General features: G+C 36.5%; 1 non-coding gene across 1 annotated transcript; it reads left to right on the top strand.

Moving 5' to 3' along the window:
* The first annotated feature begins 15,789 nt into the window (after positions 1–15,789).
* Positions 15,790–15,896, top strand: LOC141662422 (small nucleolar RNA R71). The gene has a single exon (XR_012550540.1). It is a non-coding gene; the product is annotated as a small nucleolar RNA R71 (small nucleolar RNA).
* Positions 15,897–23,625: the final 7,729 nt, after the last annotated feature.

Below are 23,625 nucleotides of genomic sequence, written 5' to 3' on the forward strand. Positions count from 1 at the left end.
GACTTATTTGTGGTAAATACTGAAACAGTCATAATTAATCATAATATAATTAGGTGAGATAAAAATAGTCACAATCATTTGGGTTAGTGGTAAATGTGTTTGTCTTGAAAAACTGCATGTGCACAGTAATTATTACTTATTTTCAGTGCCCATTAACTCCTGCTTTAACTATTGACTGTTCACATTTTGCCTAAATTATTACACATCGGTCTAGGGGGACGCTTTTTAAGTTAACTCTATAATTAGTCATTAATCAGTCCTCTAGTCCCTTGATATTCCATTGGTTATTTAACCAATATTTCATCTCAGATAAATCATCTTCTATTCTCACACAAAATCATTCTCTCTCTCTTTTAATTCTCACCATTTTCTTCCTTCATAAAAATGGTTCTTGTAAACATGTTCATGAACTATGAAACCTTCAATGTCGAGTTCCGTTGTGGTCACTGGGAACAGAAATGGCACATCACTGCCATTCCTGCTGAGATATGGAACATGGTTCCACAAGAGGTTTAGAAAAATCTCTTGTTCTTCCAGATGGACTATCAACTCCATCTTAATCGCTTGGAAGAAGAACGGAGAGCGGCTCTTCTTCAGCAAGAACGGATCATCCGTCTTGCAGTGCTTTTTGTCAGCAGCAGGATGAACTAATAGATAGCTCTCCTTCTGAGACCTAGGCTGTTAATGTTCACTATCTTAGACTAGGATTATCTTGTAATCTTTTGCATGTAATCTGTAATTGAATCTCTGCCACCTCCATCTAAAGCCCACAACACTGTTCCTGAAACAGTGGTTACACCTCCAGTCTCTCCTCTTCATGAGGATATTACAGTTGAAGATTCAGGCTTCAGTCCTGAAATTGACATTCATAGGCTGCACATTCCTTCTATTATGTATTTGGAAGCTTCTACAGAAGCTCATCAATCTCCAGTTCAATCTCCAAACTTAAATGCTGAGATGCCAACTCCACCTGTTTCTCCAAAGCATGCTGAAATTCCTACAGTAGATGAGGTTATTCCTGAATCTCCAGTTGCCTCACACACTGTTGTTCTGTCAGAATATAATGAATCTTATTCAAGTTCTGAAGATAGTGTTTCTGTTGAGACTCCCGCTCCCATTCTGGGAAAGGAAGCACTGGTAAAGAAGTTTATTGAGCAGGATTCACCTATACCTTGGGAGGATACTCAAAGGGGGGTTGAGTGGACCAAGAAGTGGAATGATTCTGAATTCATTCCAACCTCTAACATTCTGACAGAGCATGTGTCAAAAGCTGATGAGTTATTGTCGAATTCTGATTTCAAGACACAACTCAAGATCACTGCTCTCTCTACCAAGCATCTTCAAAGTTTTCACTCTCAAACTCAAGAAAAGGTTGACAAACTTCTGGAAAAGGCTGAAAAGCAAAATATGGAAGCCAAGCTTGATAAAAAGAGGTTTATCAGACCTATTTCTAAGAAAGTAGAAGCAATTGAGAAAACCCAAGAGAAGCAACAAGCCCAAATTACTGAGGTTCTGGCAAATCAAGCTTCTCAACAGGCTCAATTGAATGAAATTCAAACTTCAGTAGAACTTCTTCTCTCACTCCTACTATCTGATGATGCCAAAAAGGGGGAGAAGATAGTTAAGTCCAAATGCTCAGATGATCAAATACTGAAGGAGACAGATGATGAAACTGATGACCAGGGAAACCCTACTCAGGGTAGAGGTCAAGCTCAAGGTAAATAAAGAAGCAAAGTGAAACTAAACTCTGATGCAAGCAAATCTTCTACTCATAAGAAGACAAGTTCTAAAGCTGCTCAAACTGAAAATCTGATAGCAAGTACTGAAATTCAAAATCTGAGATCAAGTCTTGATGAGCAAAGTCTGACAAAGCCTAATGTTCTGATACAAGGTGGAAGTCAAGATTCTCAAAAGTTCATGCAAACTCTGAAGCTCAAGGGAAAGCAGACTACTATCTACTACAAGGATCCCAAGATTCAGACACTTAATTGCTAGAAGATTATTTCTGAAACATAATCCAGGAATTGATTTAGATAATCTCAAGGAGGAAGAAGCTAGATTTAAAGCTGAAAAGACAAATCTATAGCCAAAAGCTTATGTTGTAAAGAAACCTCCAAGGCCTAAGGAGAAAGGCATTATGATCAAAGAGAAGACAATTTCTGAGGCATCAAAGCCCAAAACAAGATCACAATCTGAGATTGATCTTAAATGGAAAGGAAAGGAAAAGGTTGATGAACCTACAAAGTTTCAAAAGAGGAAAATACCTTCAGTTGTGATAGATTTTATCTATCAAACTACAATTCATGATGATACTCTGACTGAAGAAGATGTTCAAACTCTAAAAAGAAAGAAGATTTCTGAAGAATCAAAGACAACCTCTGACAAAGCTCAAGTTGTTCAGAGTGAAGAACAACAAGCAAAAGCAAATGCAGCAAGTTCTGATAAAGTCAAGAAGTTAACCTCTGATAGTGCTCAAGTTGATTTAGACAAAATGGAAGTAACTGATAAAAAGAAACTTCTATGGAAAAATGTCAAACCATCAGATCCAAAGAAAAGCCAATTGCTGTCTGATTTCATGTCTATTGGGTTAAATGCTAGAGAACCAAGAGACAGGGCTGGACTAGGTTCTGATGAAGCTAAAATCAAAACAGGACTTGAAGTTGCTACAAGAGATCCATTTTTACTAACTGATAAACCTCTTGAAGATGTTACTCAGAAACACCTTAACAAGGTTATCTCTGTTCAAGTGGTACTGGATGCTCATGATAAGCACAACATCAAAGAAAATATGATTCTATTTATTGAAGATGGAAGGACATATCAGATGTCATAATCAGATGTACTGAACAAAACTCTAAAAGAACTTCAATTCTTTCATTACCTTTTAGAGGTAAAGTCTAATATTACCAGGAGATGGTCAAACTTCATATTAAAGACCATCAGAGATAAAGCAAGAATTTATGGTTCAAGATTTACAGAATTCATTCCTAATATTGTTAAAGATGATGGAAGTGAAATTCCAATGAAGAAGAATTCTGCTAAGCTTGAGGTAATACTGAAAGAGAAATATCTATGCTACAATGAAGACTCTTCTCATCCTAGGGTAATAAGACTGGACAATGGTTTAGAAAAAAACCATATCTCTGCAATAAGGACTGCAATCTATCATATTGGGAGTCAGAATGAAGAGATGAAGCAAGTCAAGACTACACTCTCTCAGGTCCTTAGGATTAAAGAAGAAAAGCTGATATCACACTTTGTTAAGAATCATTATGGATTCAGATTGACTCAGTGAGATTGGTAAAAGCTACAAGGACTGTAAGTTGTAGTTAGTTACTCAGTTAAATTCTCTATGCATTTGAACTTAAATGTTTTTGACATCATCAAATCTATTAACTTGTATATTTTGCATAATTTACAAGTTGGGGGAGATTGTTAGATATATTTGAGATGTCATGTCTAATATGTTTCATGTTTAGTTTTCAGATCTTAACAAACATAAAATATCAGGACTTACTGGAATCAGTACTTACTGGAAGTCGGAACATAATATCAGGACTTAAGGTCATGTCAGAACTTAAGTACGGGAAGACTTATAGTTAAGGAAGGAAGCTGATTAACAGTAGAAGATCGAGACTAAAACAAAAGAAGATATGTATGGAAAGAATTAGAAGATTGGAAGACTTGTATAAGATATCTGATTGATATATTTTAGGAGACATAATTATATTCCATATCAATTAGAAGTTATCTTGTAACTGTGTAGTATATAAACACAGACATAGGTTTACACTATATGTGTTATCATTATTGAGATACATTATTCATTATAACCTAGCAGCTCTTAATGATATTTGTTCATCACTGAGAGAGAACAGTTCCATTGTAACAGAGTTTATTATATTGAATATATCTTTTTACTGTTACTTGTGTTTAAAATCGATTTGATTGTAATAACACTGTATTCAACCCCCTTCTACAGTGTTGTGTGACCTAACATATATTCCTAAATTCCTTAGTCTAGTATTATTATTAATGGATAATAATAATGCATTAAGACTAACGTGTTTATTGACTAATGATCAAATCTCATTGATCATGTAAATATACATGGTGCTCGATAGATCCAGTGTGAGATTCTACATGTATGTAGTGTCATAAGTAATTATCATAGTGATGAAGATGTAATGGCCCTTATACTTGAAATCGTTATATTTCTATACGATGATTAATATATTTTAATTACATTAAAAGTTATCTTTGACCTGGTAATGATGAAAGTGTGATTTCAGGTATATTATGAATCGTATGAGAAATATGAATGATCTATAAATAATTTAACACTCCTATTTTTGAGTGATATTATTGGTCTCTTTTGTGAGCTAGACAATGAAATTCGTGGCGACGCGCTCAAATGTTGATTTGAAATGATAGTCTACTCATTGACTAATGAAACCTGGATTAAAACATAAAGAGGATGACATATAACATATCTCGAGTTTAATCTACAATATATGGTTAAATGTATTATATTACATTGTACATTATTTACGAAAGGTTTAATCGATCACCAATTTAATTATTATTATTTGGGTAGCAATGATGAATTACTAGATGTTACTCATTATTTATAATTTTAATATGAGATATTAAAATTATTGTCAACGTAATAATAGCATGTAGGGTCGCACAAAGAAAACCTATAGAAATATTTAATTTAAATTCAGATTTGAATTAAATAGGAATTTGAATTATTTATTTATGAATTAAGTTGGACTTAATTAATAGAATAAATGAAATTTGAATCTTCTCTTCTATATATAATAGCCCAACATGACTATAATATTAATGAGACATTTTATTCTCATGAAATGATAAATTTGTCCATGTATTTTTTTTTAAATATTATTAATGGGAATCGAAACTGAAACTGAGTATGCTCATTCACCAATATATTTTTAAACCACTACACCCAATTATCACTTGTGTTATTTACCATACATATAACATGTCGGTGTCATTTAATACTAAGACATTTTATTTAAACTTAAAACCTAAATACTAGATTATTTTTCGAGTTAATTTTAATAAACTGAACTTAAATATAAGTTCAAACATAATACATTAACAAATCATTATCTTACTTATTAATAATTTATATATTTAAAAATTAACATAAAAATATGTTTTAAACATTTTTTACAAAATCAAAAGTCTACACTTCCCTATATATTTTTTAAAATATGCTGAAAATAGAATCCCCGCATATGTGTGTGTATGCTTCTGTGACGCCCTCAAACTCGGGTTAGGAATGAACTCCTACGACACCTTTATAATAAATAAACTATGCAATAATAGCAATATAATAAATCTCAAAAAGCTACAAGAATCAATACAGGATAAAGTATAAGACAAAATTACAACTATCAACCAGAATAATACATATTATACAACCCTTTTTAATATATTAGAATTTACAACTCTGACTTGGAATTTATAGATAACCTAGTTGTATCTGTACTCAAAGATTACATCCCCAAAAATATCCAATGATCTCTCACATCCAACAACTACCTGATCTGGCACCTGAACCTAACGGTACGGAAGGGACCGTTATAAACACTCTTACGTGTGGTGCGCTTAAGTCTGGTCATCTTCTTGCTTAACTGCCAAGGTTAGATCAATACAAAATAATATGAGCTAAAAGGCTCAGCAAGTAACTAATAGAACAATTCTAAATAACAGAAATACATCTATCTCTTTGATATAGGGTTTTAAGGATTCAAGATCAAGGTTCTGGAAGAATCAAGTAATTGGTTTGAATGTATCTTTTATAAGTAAATTTTTGTAAAAGAATCTGAAAAGTCTCAAGATAACTTTTAAAAGATCAAATCATAATTTTCATAGGATAAGTGCTTAAGGCACGATTAAAATCTTTATCTTTCATTACTATAAAGTAAGTAGTGTTCGATTCGAATACTCATAAGGTACTTAAGGTCTCCATACGGGTGGTCAGCCCTTACTGGCCTCCATTCCGGTCATAAGGTAGTTAAGGCACTATATCGAAATTAGAGGGAATGGGGTGGCTTGGTGTTAAGGCACAAAGCATGTGCTAAATAAATCACGCAAGTATACGCGTTCGCAAGTAATATAGAATAATTTCTAGTTCATTCCCACAGAGACTCTGATTAATAATATTTAATTAACACTTACTCAACAATGTATGATTACTCTTCAATGTCAAGACAATAACAATTAAGGCTGATTAACTAATATTAACTACGAGAATTAAACACTTAAATTATCAATATTAAACACACAGGAGATCATAACTTCATTAATACTTCATTCAATAGTTATTGTTATTACCCTTAACATGTAATGGTGATGATATTAATCGAACAATACGAAACTGATAAACGCCAACTTTTGTTGTACGAATACCATTCTACCAAGCATCCACAATTAAGATAGATGTTGAATAAACATCAATTATGTTGAGACCCTATATGTCTACAGAATTTGACAACATAACGATTTAAGCGCGAATTATTCATTATGATTACACAGGGAAAGCAAAATGGTTAGAGTTACCCACTAATCATGCATACAATACATGAACCTATGCTAGCATGGAAAGTTCTAAATCTCAAGATTCACTGTCGCTTCACAAGAGATTAACACGATATCTTATATGTTCGCGAGTCACATAAGACGAATAAGCACAACCTATGCTAGATATCATACAATCACCACATACCAAGGTATTAAACAATTAACTAAAGAAATCCATTGTAAATCCGCTATGACCCCATGATCACGATTAGCCCATGATAGAACTCATCGTCACCATGGGTTCATATGAAAACATGATATTAACACAATGATATAAACTAATAAAAATTACTTAATAAAAACAGAGTACGTCACAAGAGTATTAAGGTTCAAAGAGTAAAGAAAACTAGCATCCATTATTACAACGAATTAAAAGAATCACAAGATAAACGTATACTTCCTCTTCTTCGTTGTTGCGTGCTAAAATGGTCTTCTTAATCTTCTCTCCTTGTTACTAGTTCTTTAAAACGTCTCCCAAGATTACTTATATAAGAGTCCACAAGAAACAACAGTCGTAGAAGCCCAATAGAACACGAATTAGAAATTCCAGAATCTGAAATTCCGACCCCAGGCGGCCGCCTCCAATCTCCACGCGGGCGCCTGCTCACCAAGAGGTCACCTGCTCTTTCCAGGCGGGCACCTGCATGCCTTCTGGAAAATTCTCATATTTGCTTCTGATTTTGCTGAATTCTTTGCACAACTCCCCACAACTGATTCCAAGTACTTCCCTAGGCTTATTTCGATGAAATTCTCCTGTCTAAATAATTTATACTCTGAAATGCAAAAACACTCGAAAACGCGTTAAAAACACCAAATACTCAAGTTCACAACACCAATTCAAGCCGTTATGAGACGCTCTAAGTGGTATAAAATGCCACTTATCACACCCCCAAACTTATATCGATGCTTGTCCTCAAGCAACACAGACTCAAAAACAGAATAAAAACATGCATGAATGCAAACTACATGAAATGCAGCGATCCCCATCGCGATGACTAAACTAACCAACATATGACATATCAACAAATGCAATTAGGCGACTAAAGATCAATCAAAACAAGCAAGCTAACATACAACTAGAAACGTGGTGTGTGCAAATGCTTAACATATATGCTTCAAAACTAGATCAATCATCATAACTTAATTATCCTCAAGGCAATCACAAGATTATACGAAGAATATATTCTAGGCACAAAATGACCTATAACACTTCAAGATCATTGGAGCCTATTACAGAATCATGCTTTCATTCAACATATAACAAATGCTTATTTGATCATGCAATGAGTGAGGTCCACAAAAATCTTATGCAATGGTATCCATGTAGCGAGTGTTAGGTTAGCAGATCCCATACTATAAAAGCCTTAGGTCACTAGGCATAAAGTCCCCTAAGAACTTAATAACTCGAATACCAAAGAGCTCACTCGAGATCAATTATGCATTAAACCATATTTTTTTTCTTTTTTTTTCTTTTTCTATTTCTTTTCTTCTTCTTTTTTTCTTTTTTTTTTCTATTTCTGAGCAAGTGCGTTTCGCTCCATCTTGCTCAACCTAGACTACTCGTATACAATACGAGCCGGCTACTAGCCATTTGACGCCTAGCCACAACTAGCAATGAATTCCAATTTTTACTCCAATTCTATCTTTTCATGCCTTTTATCATTAAGAGCCTATCATACATTCTAAGCATAAGCAATATATTAACCTCAAAAACCATCAAATCATGACAACAATCTAGTCCTTAAGCATATTCTAAGACTTAGTGAAATTATAAGTGTTTCTAGCATGCATGTCAACTTAACAAGATTCAATATCACTCTAACGCTATCACTACACTTGCATCAATATCACATATCAATCGATAAAGCAACACAAAAGGGATCATGGTATATGCATGAGCTATATGATATGATAAATAAAGCTATAAAAAACTATATATAAAAAAACTATATGGCAAAATATGCAAATATATGAGCTAAACTATCATGAAAATGCAACTACATGACATAGACACAAATATGTTCCTTAACTACCACCCCCAAACTTAAAATCTTCACTATCCCCAGTGAAGGTAATAGAAAGGAACACAGGGTATACCTACTCAGAAGAATCATCATCATCATCACCCTCAAAGGGTTGAGTGTCAGGAGGTGGATAAGCAGAATCCTCACCAAAATGGGCCACTGGATGTCAGCTCCAAGGCCTCTAAATGCAGTCCCAAGTGCTAGGGTGAGCTCCTGCGTAAACCTACTCTGCGACTCATACATCGCATCCATCCTCCTCGAAAGCTTCATGTACTAGACATCAGCCAATCCCGAACCATCTCCTCCCTGGCCTCTGGAAGAACCTGCCTCCCCCTGTGCCTGATTGGGCCTAGCCATGGTAGCACCAGCTGCTGGACGTCCTCCTGGGAGATGATATCCCAAACCATGTAACTCGGGCTCTCCACCCGTCCACTCCTGCATCGCATTCAGCGTCGATGAATCAATAGGAGCGGCCAGCATCTGCAGCTGCTCATAAAAAGGCCAGTGGACTCCAACAGCCTTGCACAGCTTTGTGATAATAGAGGCATATGGGATATTGTACTGCGACTTCCCCCTCAAAAACTTCAAAATCCCTTGGTAGATAAACTCACCAAGGTCCACATAATACTCCTCATTCAGAATCCCCCACAACAACCTGGCTCTCTCAACTATAACCTCATGTGCATGCGAAGAAAGAAGAATATTAGCATAAATAAATACATTCCATGCACGAGCATACCTGTTCATGGAAATAGCAGGGAAAGAACGATAATCGTTGGATCCCCTCTTAAACTTCCACACCGTGCCTGGCTGACAGAGAGTAGCAATAATCAAATCTGAGTCAAAATCCTCAGGGGCCTTTTCATTCCAATTCTCCTCCTGGGGTTTCCTTTGTCGCTGCCCAATAACTCGGAGAATTGCCTCGGGCTGATAATTAGTAGTAAGCCCACGAACAATAGAATACCCATTCTTTTCGGCCTTGACGTTCGCATAGAACTCACGAACAACACTCATCAGTACAGCCTCAGGTGACTCGCAGAAAGTCATCCATCCCTCCTCTGCAATCATCGGTAACAACTCACCATCCTTTCCCGAAGGCAAGAACCCCCTCTCCTTCATAATAGGCTTAGTTAACATCTTAGCATACTCCTCCTCAGCAGCCCTATCCACCAATCGGGGCCTCGCAGCAGTACTCCTTAAAAAATCAGCAGTCGGAATGGTGCTGCTGCTCTCTACAGTTCGAGATCTCTTTAGGGCCATTGAAACTGAGAATAAGAGTTGGAGAGTTGTGTTTTGTGTGTAGGAAAGGGTTTGAGAGTTAAAATTATAATGGATGTGTATGTATGAGGTTGTATGTATATATACGGTAGGCTTAGGGTTAGAAATTGATTAGGAGTGGGATAATGGCTAATTTATAGGGAGAATCTGTGGGTAATGGGGTTTGTGGTTCTGTGGTTTTATGTTTTTGTTGTTTTTCTGTTTTTTTATAAGGCTGAAATGAATTTTTCAAAACTCAGGTTCGCAGGTGGTCGCCTGGTACCAGCAGCGGGCGCCTGCAAGGTTACTGGAATTTTTTTTTTCTGCCCTCAATTTTCTGATTTTTTTGGGTTTTTGGATAGAGTACTAAATTTTAAGAGTTCCTATGGTCTCATATCTTGGGTTACCTCACAAGAAGCGCTTCTTTTATGTCATTAGCTTGACGTAGAGTACTGCGATCAAGTTGACAATAAAATGGCACTAACCACTTCCCGGTTTGCCGTATCCCCATAATAGTGCTTCAATCTTTGACCATTTACTTTGAATGCTTGGCCCGTATCATTCTCAAAAGTCTCCACCGCTCCATGTGGAAACACAGTTTAGATGATAAATGGTCCAGACCACCTTGATTTCAACTTTCCAGGAAAAAGTCGGAGACGGGAGTTGAATAGAAGAACTTGTTGCCCCGGCACAAATGACTTAGGAGATAGCTTCCTGTCGTGCCACCTTTTTACTTTTTCCTTGTACATTTTGTTGTTTCCGTATGCTTGAAGTCGAAATTCATCAGGTTCATTTAACTGAAGCATTCACTTCTTCCCAGCTGCATCTAGATCAAGGTTTAACTTCTTCAATGCCCAATAAGCCTTATGCTCAAGTTCCACAAGTAAATGACATCCCTTACCATAGACAAGTTGAAATGGGGACATCCCAAGTGGAGTTTTGTATGCTGTTCTATAAGCCCAAACAGCTTTATCGAGCTTCAAAGACCAATCTTTCCTTGACGGACAAATGACTTTCTCTAAAATACGCTTGATCTCTCTTTTAAACACTTCAGCTTGACCATTAGTTTATGGATGATAGGCAGTAGTGATGTGATGATTCACATTGTAGTGCTGCATCATAGAAGTGAACATATGATTGCAGAAATGCGACCCCTCATCACTTATGATAACTCATGGCATTCCAAACCTTGTGAATATCTGCTTATGAAGAAAACTCAACACTACCCTTGCATCATTAGTTGGCAGAGCCTTGACTTCTACCCATTTCGAGACATAATTGACTGCCAGCAAAATGTATTGATTATTGCAGGATGAGATAAATTGTCCCATAAAATCGATTCCCCAAACATCGAAGACCTCAACTTCAAGCATCACATTCAAAGGAATCTCATCCTTTCTGGTAAAATTCCCAACTCTTTGGCAATGATCACACCTTAAAATGAACTGATGTGCATCCTTAAATAACGTAGGCCAGAAAAAACCTGCTTGAAGAATATGAGCTGCTGTCTTTTCACCACCATAATGTCCACCATAAACTATGGAATGACAGTCTCATAATATCCCTTCCGTCTCACAGAATGGGATACATCTCCTTATGATCTGGTCAGCTCATTGTCTAAACAAATATGGTTCATCCCACATGTACCACTTCACCTCATACAGAAACTTCTTCTTTTGAGCCGCATTCATATTATGAGGCATTATATTGCTAACAAGATAGTTCACAATGTCTACAAACCATGGCTCTTCCTCCTGAATTACGAATAACTGCTCATCCGGAAAAGATTCGTTGATCAATGTCTTATCATGTGAAGTAGAATTGGGATTCTCCAATCTAGAGAGATGGTCAGCTACTTGATATTCAGTACCTTTTCGATCCTTGATCTCTAACTCAAATTCCTGTAGTAAGAGCACCCAACGAATAAGTCTAGGCTTCGAATCCTTCTTTGAGACCAAATAGTGGATGTCAGCGTGATTAGTGAATACTGTCACCTTTATCCCAAGTAGATAATATCGAAATTTCTTGAAACCAAAAACTATAGCCAAGAGCTCCTTCTCAGTAGAGGTGTAGTTCAGTTGAGCTCCATTTAGTGTCTTACTAGCATAGTAGACCTCATGAAAGATATTAGACTTTCGCTGCCCAAGAACTGCTCCCACTGCATAATCACTTGCATCACACATCATCTCAAAAGGTTCTCTCCAATCAGGTGCCGTAATAACTAGTGCAGTGATTAAACTCTTCTTGAGAGTCTCAAATGCTGCTAAACATTCATCATCAAATTTAAAAGGCACATCTTTCTCGAGCAAGTTGCACAACGGCTTAGAAATCTTAGAGAAGTACTTGATGAAACGCCGATAAAAAACGCATGACCAAGAAAACTATGGATTCCTTTCACAGTAATAGGTGGCGGAAGATTTTCAATGACTCCCACCTTGGCTTTATCCACCTCAAGACCCTTACTAGAGACCTTATGCCCAAGAATGATTCCTTGTTGCACCATGAAGTGATATTTTTCCCAATTGAGCATCAAATTAGTTTCCACACACCTTTTGAGTGCCGAACGGAGATTATTCAAACATTCATCAAATGAATGTCCAAAGACAGAGAAGTCGTCCATGAACACTTCGATATTATTTCCAATCATATCAGAGAATATAGCTATTATGCATCTCTGAAAAGTGGCAGGTGCACCACATAAGCCAAAAGAAACTCTGCAGAAAGCAAACGTGCCGAATGGACAAGTAAAAGTAGTCTTCTCTTGATCTTCTGGTGCAATGCAAATCTGATTGTAGCCCGAATAGCCATCCAGAAGACAATAATACTCATGACCAGCCAACCTGTCGAGCATCTGATCAGTAAATGGAAGAGGGAAGTGATCCTTCCTTGTGGCTTTATTCAACTTTCTGTAATCCATGCATACCCTCCAACCTGTGACTATTCGAGTGGGGATGAGCTCGTTCTTCTCATTTGCTACCACAGTAATACCCTCCTTTCTTAGGTACATATTGCACGGGACTCACCCAAGAACTGTCAGAATTAGGATATATGATTCCTGTATCTAGCCACTTTAGAATTTCTTTCTTCACCATTTTTTTCTTAATGGGATTAAGCCTTCGCTGTTACTCAACAGTCGGCTTGCTACCTTCCTCTAGCAGAATTTTATGCAAGCAGTACGAAGGGCTGATCCCTTTTATATATGCTATAGTCCATCCGATGGCCGATTTGAATTCTCTTAAAATTCTCAAGAGCTTGTCCTCATCATTACCTGAAAGGTCAGATGCAATAATAACAGGAAAAGTAGATGCATCTCCTAAAAAAGCATACCTCAAGTGTACAGGCAATGGTTTAAGCTCCAATGTAGGTGTTTCCTCAATAGATGGTTTGAGCTTTCCCTCAGCATTCTTGAGATCAGTATTACCAAGAGATTCAAATGGCATGTCTAGATTTCATTTCCAAGGAGAAGCATTTAGATATTGTAACTGCTCATTGCCTTCCTCATCATCACTGTCAAATTCCCCCAATAAGGCTTTTTCTAAGGCATCAGACCTTAGCACATGATCAAGTTCTGAAATAACTGCAGAATCGATCAAATCCATCTTGAAGCACCCCTCATCTTCCATGGGGAATTTCATTGCATTGAACACATTAAATGTCTCATCCTGATCTTACACCCTCATAGTAAGTTCACCCTTTTGCACATCTATCAAGGTACGACCTGTAGCCAAGAAAGGTCTTCCCAAGATTATGGGAATTTTCTTATCTTCCTCGAAATCCAGAATGACAAAATCTGCAGGAAAGATGAGCTTGTCCACCTTTACTAGCATGTCCTCCACGATGCCTCGTGGGTAGAGGTGTCCAGTTGTGCGGGTTTGAACCGCACAACCGGGACCGGCTCGTTCTAAAACCGGTATTTATTCGGCTCGCTAAAAACCCGCACAATTCGTGTGACGTAATGAACCGATTACTAGTTTTGTATCAAAAAACCGGGACCGAGCCCGCACGTACCGCATGGAGAACCGCAGGACTGCACAGCCCGCATGGACCGCATGGCCCGTGATTCGTTTCACCAAATACAAAACTTGAAGTAATTATTTTCTATGCAGAAGCAGAACGGCAGAAGGCAATAATATTATTTGCAAATTGCAATATACTAGGCTAATTAAAGGCAATGCCTACATATACATATAAAAATATAAAATATAATAATTAGTAGTACAACTTACACTAGTACACTATACTCCTGTCTCCTCCTGTCTCATAACTAAAAATATAATAATATTTATAATAGATAAGTAATTAGCAGAATGAAGAGAGGTGGACACATACAAACCGCACGGCCCGGAGCCCGGTTAACCGCATGAGCCCGCGGTCACAAGTTCACGAGTTATTTGCCTGAGCGGTCACGAGTTCTGTTTTTTCGGCCCGAGCCCGGCCCGAGCCCGGTTCGTTCACTAACGGGCCGGTTTAGTGTTATGTTTTCATGAGCCAAACCCGTGTGTAGCCCGACCCGGCACGCACAGACCGCACAAGTGGCCAGGTCTACTCGTGGGTATGTAATAGAACGATCAGCCAATTGTAGAGACATGTAGGTGGGATTTGGATCAGGCAAATTTAGCTTTTTGAAGATAGACAACGACATCAGATTGATGCTTGCTCCCAAATCGCAAAGGCACTTATCGAATGACAACTTGCCAATGGTGCAAGGAATGGTGAAGCTACCTGGATCCTTAAGCTTTGGAGGTAACTTTTGTTGCAGCACAACACTGCACTCTTCCGTTAGAGCAACGGTATCAAGATCATCTGGTTTGACCTTCCTTGAATAAATACCTTTCATGAATTTCGCATAACTAGGCATTTGCTCTAGAGCCTCAGCGAAAGGTATGTTGATGTGAAGTTTCTTGAACACCTCCAGAAACTTACCAAACTTCTTGTCCAGCTTTTATTTTTGCAATCTCTTAGGAAAAGGTGGTGGAGGATAGAGCTGTTTCTCCCCTGTATTACCCTCAGCCATAGTGTGTTCAACAGTAGTCTTCCTTGGTTCCCCCTCTTTCTCCTTTTGCTTTTCTTCTTCATTTACAATTTCAGCTTCTCCATCTTTTGCTTTTTCAGCATCAGCAACTTTTCCAGACCTTAAGGTGACAGCTTTGACTTGATCCTTAGCTTCCTTCCTGGCACTTCATTATCGCTGGGAAGTGTGCCAGGTTGACGATTGAGCAAGGCATTGGCTATTTGACTGATTTGATTTTCCAAGGTCTTGATAGAAACAGCCCGACTTTTGTACAACAGCTTTAACTCCTCAAAATCAGCACTAGAAGGTGGAGCAGCACCTCCTCGTTGAGGATATGATTGCCTTTGAGCATATTGCTGAGGTTGCTGGAATCCAAGTAGATTGAACTGTTTACCTACAGCTTGCTGATATGGTTGCTGAACATCATTCTGATTATTGCTCCAGCTGAAATTGGGATGATTTCTGTTATTAGGATGATAAGTAGCTGGCACAGGCTGCTGCGGTCGCTGATAATTATTCACATACTGAACAGATTCATTAACAAGAGAACACTGATCCGTAGCATGAGAGCCTGCACAAAGCTCACATACAATAGCTATTTGATTGACTCCATAGTTGGCTAAAGAATCGACCTTCATAGACAGCGCTTGGAGCTGCACTGCAATAGTTGTAGCTGCATCAACTTCCAGAATACATGCTACCTTCCCAAGCATCATCTTTTGAGTTGGGTTTTGATACTCATTTGCAGCCATAGTTTCAAAAAGATTATAGGCTTCAGTATAGCTTTTGGCCCACAAAGCGCCTCTAGAAGCTGCATCGAGCATGGGCCTAGATTGGGCCCCCAAACCATTGTAGAACCCAGTGATCACCATCCAGTCAGGCATACCATAATGTGGACACTTTCTCACCATATCCTTGTAGCGCTCTCAAGCTTCACACATAGATTCTCCTTGTTGCTGTGCAAACTGAGTAAGAGCACTCCTCATAGCTGCAGTCTTGGCCATTGGATAGAACTTTACCAGAAACTTTGCGCGAGATCTTCCCAAGTAGTGATGGACCCAACTGGTAAAGAATGTAACCAATCCTTAGCTTTGTCCCTCGAGAGAATGGAAAAAGCCTCAGCTTGATAACCTCATCAGTAACACCATTATATTTGAAAGTACTACAGATCTCAACACAATTCATGATATGCATGTTGGGATCTTCAGTCACAGCACCTCCGAAAGAAACAAAATTCTGCACCATCTGAATAGCGCCCGACTTGATTTCAAAAGTATTGGCCTGAATAGCCGGATGAATGATGCTTGACTGAATGTCATCAATTTTAGGCTGAGAAAAGTCCATAAGAGCTGGATCAGCTGGAATTATACGATCACTCATTGCTATAGATTTTTTCTTCTCACTCTCTGTATCCAAATCTTCAAAAACTATCTTCTCTGGAAAGTCAAGAGTTGAATCTGTCTCCTCATCCGTATCTAGATTTCTCTTGCGGGTGCGAGAACGTGTTTGCATAAATGCTCGCTAGAGTACCTGAAACACAACCGGAAGCAGTAAGCAACAAGTCTTAATCAATAAATCCTAATGACCGCTGATGGAAAGTACATAAACTAAACAAATTAAAACCGAGTCCCCGGCAGCGGCGCCAAAAACTTGTTAGGGCACAAAGCATGCGCTAAATAAATCACGCAAGTATACGCGTTCTCCAGTAATATAGAATGATTTCTAGTTCATTCCCATAGAGACTCTGATTAATTATATTTAATTAACACTTACTCACCAATGTATGATTACTCTTCAATGTCAAGATAATAACAATTAAGGTTGATTAACTAATATTAACTATTTAACTACAAGAATTAAACTCTTAAATTATCAATATTAAACACACATGAGATCATAACTTCATTAATATTTCATTCAATAGTTATTGTTATTACCCTTAGCATGTAATGGTGATGAAATTAATCGAACAACATGAAACTGATAAACGCCAACTTTCGTTGTACGAATACCATTCTACCAAGCATCCACAATTAAGATAGAAGTTGAATAGGCATCAATTATGTTGAGACCCTATATGTCTATAGAATTTGACAACATAACGATTTAAGCGCAAGTTATTCATTATGATTACACAGGGCAAGCAAAATGGTTAGAGTTACCCACTAATCATGCATAAAATACATGAACTTATGCTAGCATGACAAGTTCTAAATCTCAAGATTCACTATCGCTTCACAAGAGATTAACATGCTATCTTATATGTTCGTGATACACATAAGACGAATAAGCACAACCTATGCTAGATATCATACAATCATCACATACCAAGGTATTAAACAATTAACTAAAGAAATCCATAAAAAATCCGCTATGACCCCATGATCACGATTAGCTCATGATAGAACTCATCGTCACCATGGGTTCATATGAAAACATGATATTAACACAATGATATAAACTAATAAAAATTACTTAATAAAAACAGAGTTCATCACAAGAGTATTAAGGTTCAAAGAGTAAAGAAAACAAGCATCCACTGTTACAATGAATTAAAAAGATCATAAGATAAACGTATGCTTCCTCTTCTTCGTTGTTGCGTGCTAAAACGGTCTTTTTAATCTTCTCTCCTTGTTACTTGTTCTTCAAAATGTCTCCCAAGATTACTTATATAAGAGTCCACAAGAAACAGCAGTCGCAGAAGCCCAATAAAACATGAATTAGAAATTCCAGAATATGAAATTCCGACCCCAGGCAGCCGCCTCCAATCTCCACGCGGGCGCCTGCTCACCAGGCGGGCGGGCGCCTACATGCCTTATGGAAAATTCTCATATTTGCTTCTGATTTTGCTGAATTCTTCGCACAACTCCCCGCAACTGATTCCAAGTACTTTCCTAGACTTATTTCAATGAAATTTTCCTGTCTAAATCATTTATACCCTGAAATGCAAAAACACTCGAAAACGCGTTAAAAACACCAAATACTCGAGTTCACGACACCAATTCAAGTCGTTATAAGACGCTCTAAGTGGTATAAAATGCCACTTATCACTTGGTGGGTTTATAAGCCTAGGGGCACTCTCGTAATTTCACGCTTCATTTTTAAAACTTTATTTTTTATTTTCTGAATATTCAAATAATTGATTTGTAAATTGTCAAATAAATAGGAAATATATAATTTAATTGCAAAATTAATTTTTTAAAAAAGGTTTATAAAAATATCTATCCCCTAGTATTTTTAAAATAATATTTGAGCAAACAATTTATTTTCTGCAAATTTTGCAAGATAATGCACAAAATAAAAATAACTTTCACAAAATCATTTTAAAATATCAAAACCTTAAAATAAATCCAACTCTTATTTTTAAAAAAGTCTCTAGTACTATTCCAGGGATAATAAAATATTTTTTATGATTTAAATATACCCTGATGATTTTATAAAAATATTTAAAGGTCAAATAAACCTTATTTCTCACACGATAAATCATTTAAAAATATTTAAAAAGTCTATAATCACACATTAAATCATGTAGGGGTCAAATAATATATATTCACATATCCCAATCAATTAAATATCATATCTATAAATTTCCACAGGTTCCAATTCTATTGCATGACTAACATCTAAATTGTATTTCTTTAGCAATGACACGTGAAGTACGTTATGGAGATGTTGCATATCTGGTGGTAAAACTAGCTCATATGCAACCTTTCCAACTTGCTTCAGTATCTCGAATGGCCCAATATATATAAGATTCAACTTTACTTTCTTTCCAAATATTGTCACACCTTTCCACGGTGACACTTTCAACAACACTTTCTCTCCGGGTTCAAACGTAGTATCTTTTTGGTTCTAATCCGCATACTTCCTTTGTCGATCCGAGGTTGTTATCAATCATTTTCGAATCAATTCTACCTTTTTTTTATTTGCTGCACCAATTGCGGACCCAATAATTTATGTTCACCAACATCGTCCCAATAAACATTAGATCTGCATTTTCTTCTATACAATCCTTATATGGTGCCATACCAATACTGGTGTGATAACTGTTATTGTACAAAAACTTTATTAATGGAAAATGATTATCCTAATTTCCTTCGAAACCCAATGCACAAACTCTTAGCATATCCTCAATAGTCTGAATGGTTCTTTCACTTTGTCCGTTAGTCTGCGGATGATAAGTGGTACTCATGTTCAGTTTTGTGCCCAAGTGTTCTTGGAATTATCGCCAAAATCTCAAATTGAATTTAGGATCTCTATCTGATACAATCGAAATGGGTGTGCCATGCCGCATCATAATTCCATTCAAATATAACCTAACCAATCTTTTCAATGATAATCTTTCACTAATTGGCAATAAATGAGCAGACTTCGTAAGTCGATCAATGATCACCCAAATCGCATCATGATCAGCTTTCGTTTTTGGTAATCCTACTACAAAAACCATTGTAATGTGTTCCCACTTCCATTCGGGGATATCCAGTGGTTGAAATAATCCACTCGATCATTGATGTTCCGCTTTGACTCTTTGAGATGTATAACACTTACTTATCCATCCCACAATCTCTTTCTTCATAGTTGGCCATAAAAAACTCTCTCAGGTCTTTATACAGGTTTGTGCTTTCAGGATGGAAGATCTTGAACTGTGTGCTTCATGCAGAATCTCATTTATCAGTTCTGTGACATTAGGAATCCAAATGCGCGAACAAAACCTATGTATACCTTTATCATCTTTCTAAGTCTTCATTTATTCACCAGTTAATTTATCCTTTTCATGCTCTAATTTTTGCTCCTGACAACATCGAATCTTTATAGTATTTTAGGCTGAAACCATATCGTTCGCTGAATAAGGTATTTGTATTTCAATTTCCATCTTTTCAAATTCTTTCACCAATTCCGCTGATGTGATCAACATGTTCATCCTTTCCTTGCGACTCAACACATCCGCCACAATATTTGCTTTTCCAGGATGGTAATTTATAGTATAATCGTAATCCATGATTAATTCCAACCATCGCTTTTATCTCATATTCAATTCTTCTGGAGTAAATATGTACTTTAAACTCTTATGATCCGTATAAATCTCACATTTTCACTGTATAGATAATGTCTCCAAATCTTATGTGCGAACACAATCGCGGCCAATTCCAAATCAAGCATAGGGTACTTTTGCTCGTGAGGCTTAAGCCGACGAGATGCATACGCTATCACTTTTCTATGTTGTTGGGTTTCGAGGCATAAAATGCAGCGGAAACAATGTTTAAAAACTGTAAAAAACGGAAAAATTGAAACTAATCGCATGATCCATGTAAAAAGACAATATTTAATTCATGGTTAAGATGTTTACCTTAAGAAACTTTATGATTTCGGTTGTCTAATGGAGGTCCAATATTTCAACAATCACCACGTATCCTGTAACACCCCCAAATCCGGGGTCGGGGATCCGGGTTGTCACGAGTTCCATTTCCCTTAATAACACCCAATCTTAATAAACCATCAACTACTCTGTACTGTGATCCCACAATAATCACACACACCACAAGTTATAGTCTCAGAGATGAATATCCAAAAATAACACGAGTCATTTTATTCCACAATTATATGCCATTACACCTTAAAAGGGTTTCTGAATAAATTTACATTTCTTTGCCATTATTACAATTCATAAAGATACATAAGTTTGGTACATCAAGAGTTGAAAGCCTAGCCTATTAGTAGTTCCTACCTCAGCTACAGCAACATCAACGCCTATAGGAAACTGCGGAACGTTTCCTATCCGCTCGCGAATTGGGAGCTTGGTCCTGTTCATCTTGTCTATCTGATGTTGTGTGATGAAAGAAGAAAGCAAGGGTGAGCAACAAGCCCACCAAAATAATATGTATAATAATTAACAATATATGAGCATTCTCATAGTACACATGAAAGTCTTGGTCAAGAAGAAATGAACCAAGCTGATATCTTAACGTGACCAAGTCGCAAAATATTCAGTATATATATACATATATACTTTTCACAATCTTTGAAATCCTCTGACATGTATAATATACACAGAGTTCCCGTTTATAACTGTATAAAATATCGTTATAAGGTGATCTCATATATCTAACCTTGTCTCAACGTTTTTCCGAAAATCTTTGACATGCACAAGATAATCATTTACTAGATATAAGTTTAAAAGATGAAGTTACAAGATACTCCAATATACTTATATCTAAATACTACTTGAACTACCACCGTTCAAGTTATAATCAGTTTCAAAAGTTCATCACCCAGATGAGACTACAAGATAAGACTTGAATAGATTCAATCCTTGAAATATCATTATAAATAATGAAGTTACGAGATACTTCATTAAGTCCCGGTATATATATACACCTATATATATATACATTTCATACACTCTTTGAAAACCTCTGTTATGAAAATTATAAACAGAGTTACAATATCCAATGAATTTGGAAAGGATAAAATCTTGGCATAAACCTGATATCTTGCTGATCAGACAAAGATACCAATAAGTAACCTTTTCTACTAGTAGATGGACGAATTCCCCACTGGTCATCACCCTGGCCGCAATAGGATCTTATGCTGGACTGCCACTCAGCCACTTACGCATTTGATGGACTCCCACTCAGCCACTTACACTTTCATGGACGCCCACTGAGCCCATGTTGCTTATGCCGACTCAATAGATGGACTTACTTCCCGAACGTTGGGTAAGTAATCAATTCATTTATCCAAACAGCAACCTCGTTACGAATATAAAATATACCACAGAGCCGGATCCCTCAAGTTTTGAGCGAGAATTTAAATCTCCTTTGAAAGGAAGATCTTAAATATAAAAATGAGTTTTGGGATCCGCTCTAACTTTTAAAATCATTTTGAAAACTCGAAAACATTTTTAAGAATGTTTGGAGTAATGCTGATTTAATGAAATAAATCAGTCCCGATATATTAGAAAATATCTGAATATTATTATTTAAATAATATTCCCAAAAGGATAATCTCTATAAAAATAATCGAAGTAGAAGTGTTAAAACTCATACTTGAAATGAATATTAAATAACCAAAGATATATTTATACGAAAGTACTATCTTTATTTGAATAATCGAAAATAAGTTTGAATATCGAAACATTATTCTTTAATAAGATAAAGAATATTATTTAGTAAATAATCGGAGTCATAAGTCCTCGAATGAATATTGAAAATAATATTCATTAAATAAAATAAACTGAGTCATAAGTCCTCGAATGAATATTCAAAGTAATATTCATTAATAAAATAAAGTTATCGAATAAACCTTATTCGATTAATAGTTTTGAAAACTATATCTATATATATATATATAAATATATATAATATACTCGGGAACATCGACTCCCGGTTTTAGAAAATGTTCGCCTTTGGGTCCCCTATACTAAGGGTATACGCAACTACTACCTATCTCTAGCATAGGTATTATGCAACTATAAGCATTGAAATCAACAGATAGATAACCAGATTATGAAACAGACATGCATATATAGACCATATCAGCATGCTTCAATATATCACAAAATTTTCTAATTAACCAACATGCATCTATCACAAGATAATGCATATACATATATACATCACAACAACAGTATAACGGGTAGAAAACTTGCCTGAGTGCTCCGGGGTAGACTTAAGCTTAGAGTGGGTCCGGTAACCTATGAACAACAACATAAGTCGGAATTAAACCACGGTCTCTTAAGAAACTAGACTTTAACCAATTGAACCTTAATGTTCGCTTATGCGCTTAACGATTCACTTAAGTCGCTTGAGTACCCTCGGCTCCACCATTTTTAATAAATTAACCATTAAGGGTTTTAAGGCGATTCTTTCGCGAGTGCCTTACCAACTGCATAATACACTTCACATAAATGTTTTATACTCCAATTAGTCCTTTAAGGTCTTTAACCTATGTTTCAAAGTAAGGCGAGGGGTAATGGTTCGTTCGCGAAACGCCGTTACTTAAAACGGTCGTTTCTCCTAAACCGTACATCGGATTCAAGCGAACCACATATCAAAATGAAGCTCGTAACATGAACTATCTAATCATGGCAATAGTCAGAATCTAACAGCGAGTTCACGGGTCCTGAAGTTAAGAACAAAACAGTCTAAGGTAAATCGGGCATTACGACGACTATGTTTACGCGATTTCCCAAATTTTACCATTCCAAATCATATCAATCCAACTACCAATCAACAACAACTCAAGATATACATCAATGCTATTGATTTCAGTCATAATAAGACCAAGAATCTCAATTTAATCCAATATCATACTATCTTCAAATTCAACCAAACTACTAAATTAAACAAAGTTCAATTCATGCTTAAACATTTAAACTACTACTCCTCCATTAACAATTATCAATACCTCAATTAAAATCCAATCACACAAGCTTAAAACATCATTACCTACTGATTTCTAAGGGCTTAAGAGTTTTATACCTTTCTTGGAGTTTTGAATCCATGCAAAGTCCTTTGAATGCCTATGGGAGCCTATATCCATCCTTAAACCATCTTGATCTTATAAAAAAAAATTCTAGAAATCAAAATTTGTTCTTCAAGTTATTATTCATCATCTTCTTTGATGATTTTATTAGACAAGCTAGGGATGGAGTTTGGCTCTCAAACTTAAACCAAGTATTCACCAACATGTAAGGAAGCTTTAGTAATTATCTTGAGA

This window comes from Apium graveolens, chromosome 5 (genome assembly GCF_009905375.1).
Source record: "Apium graveolens cultivar Ventura chromosome 5, ASM990537v1, whole genome shotgun sequence".
Taxonomy (NCBI): Eukaryota; Viridiplantae; Streptophyta; class Magnoliopsida; order Apiales; family Apiaceae; genus Apium; species Apium graveolens.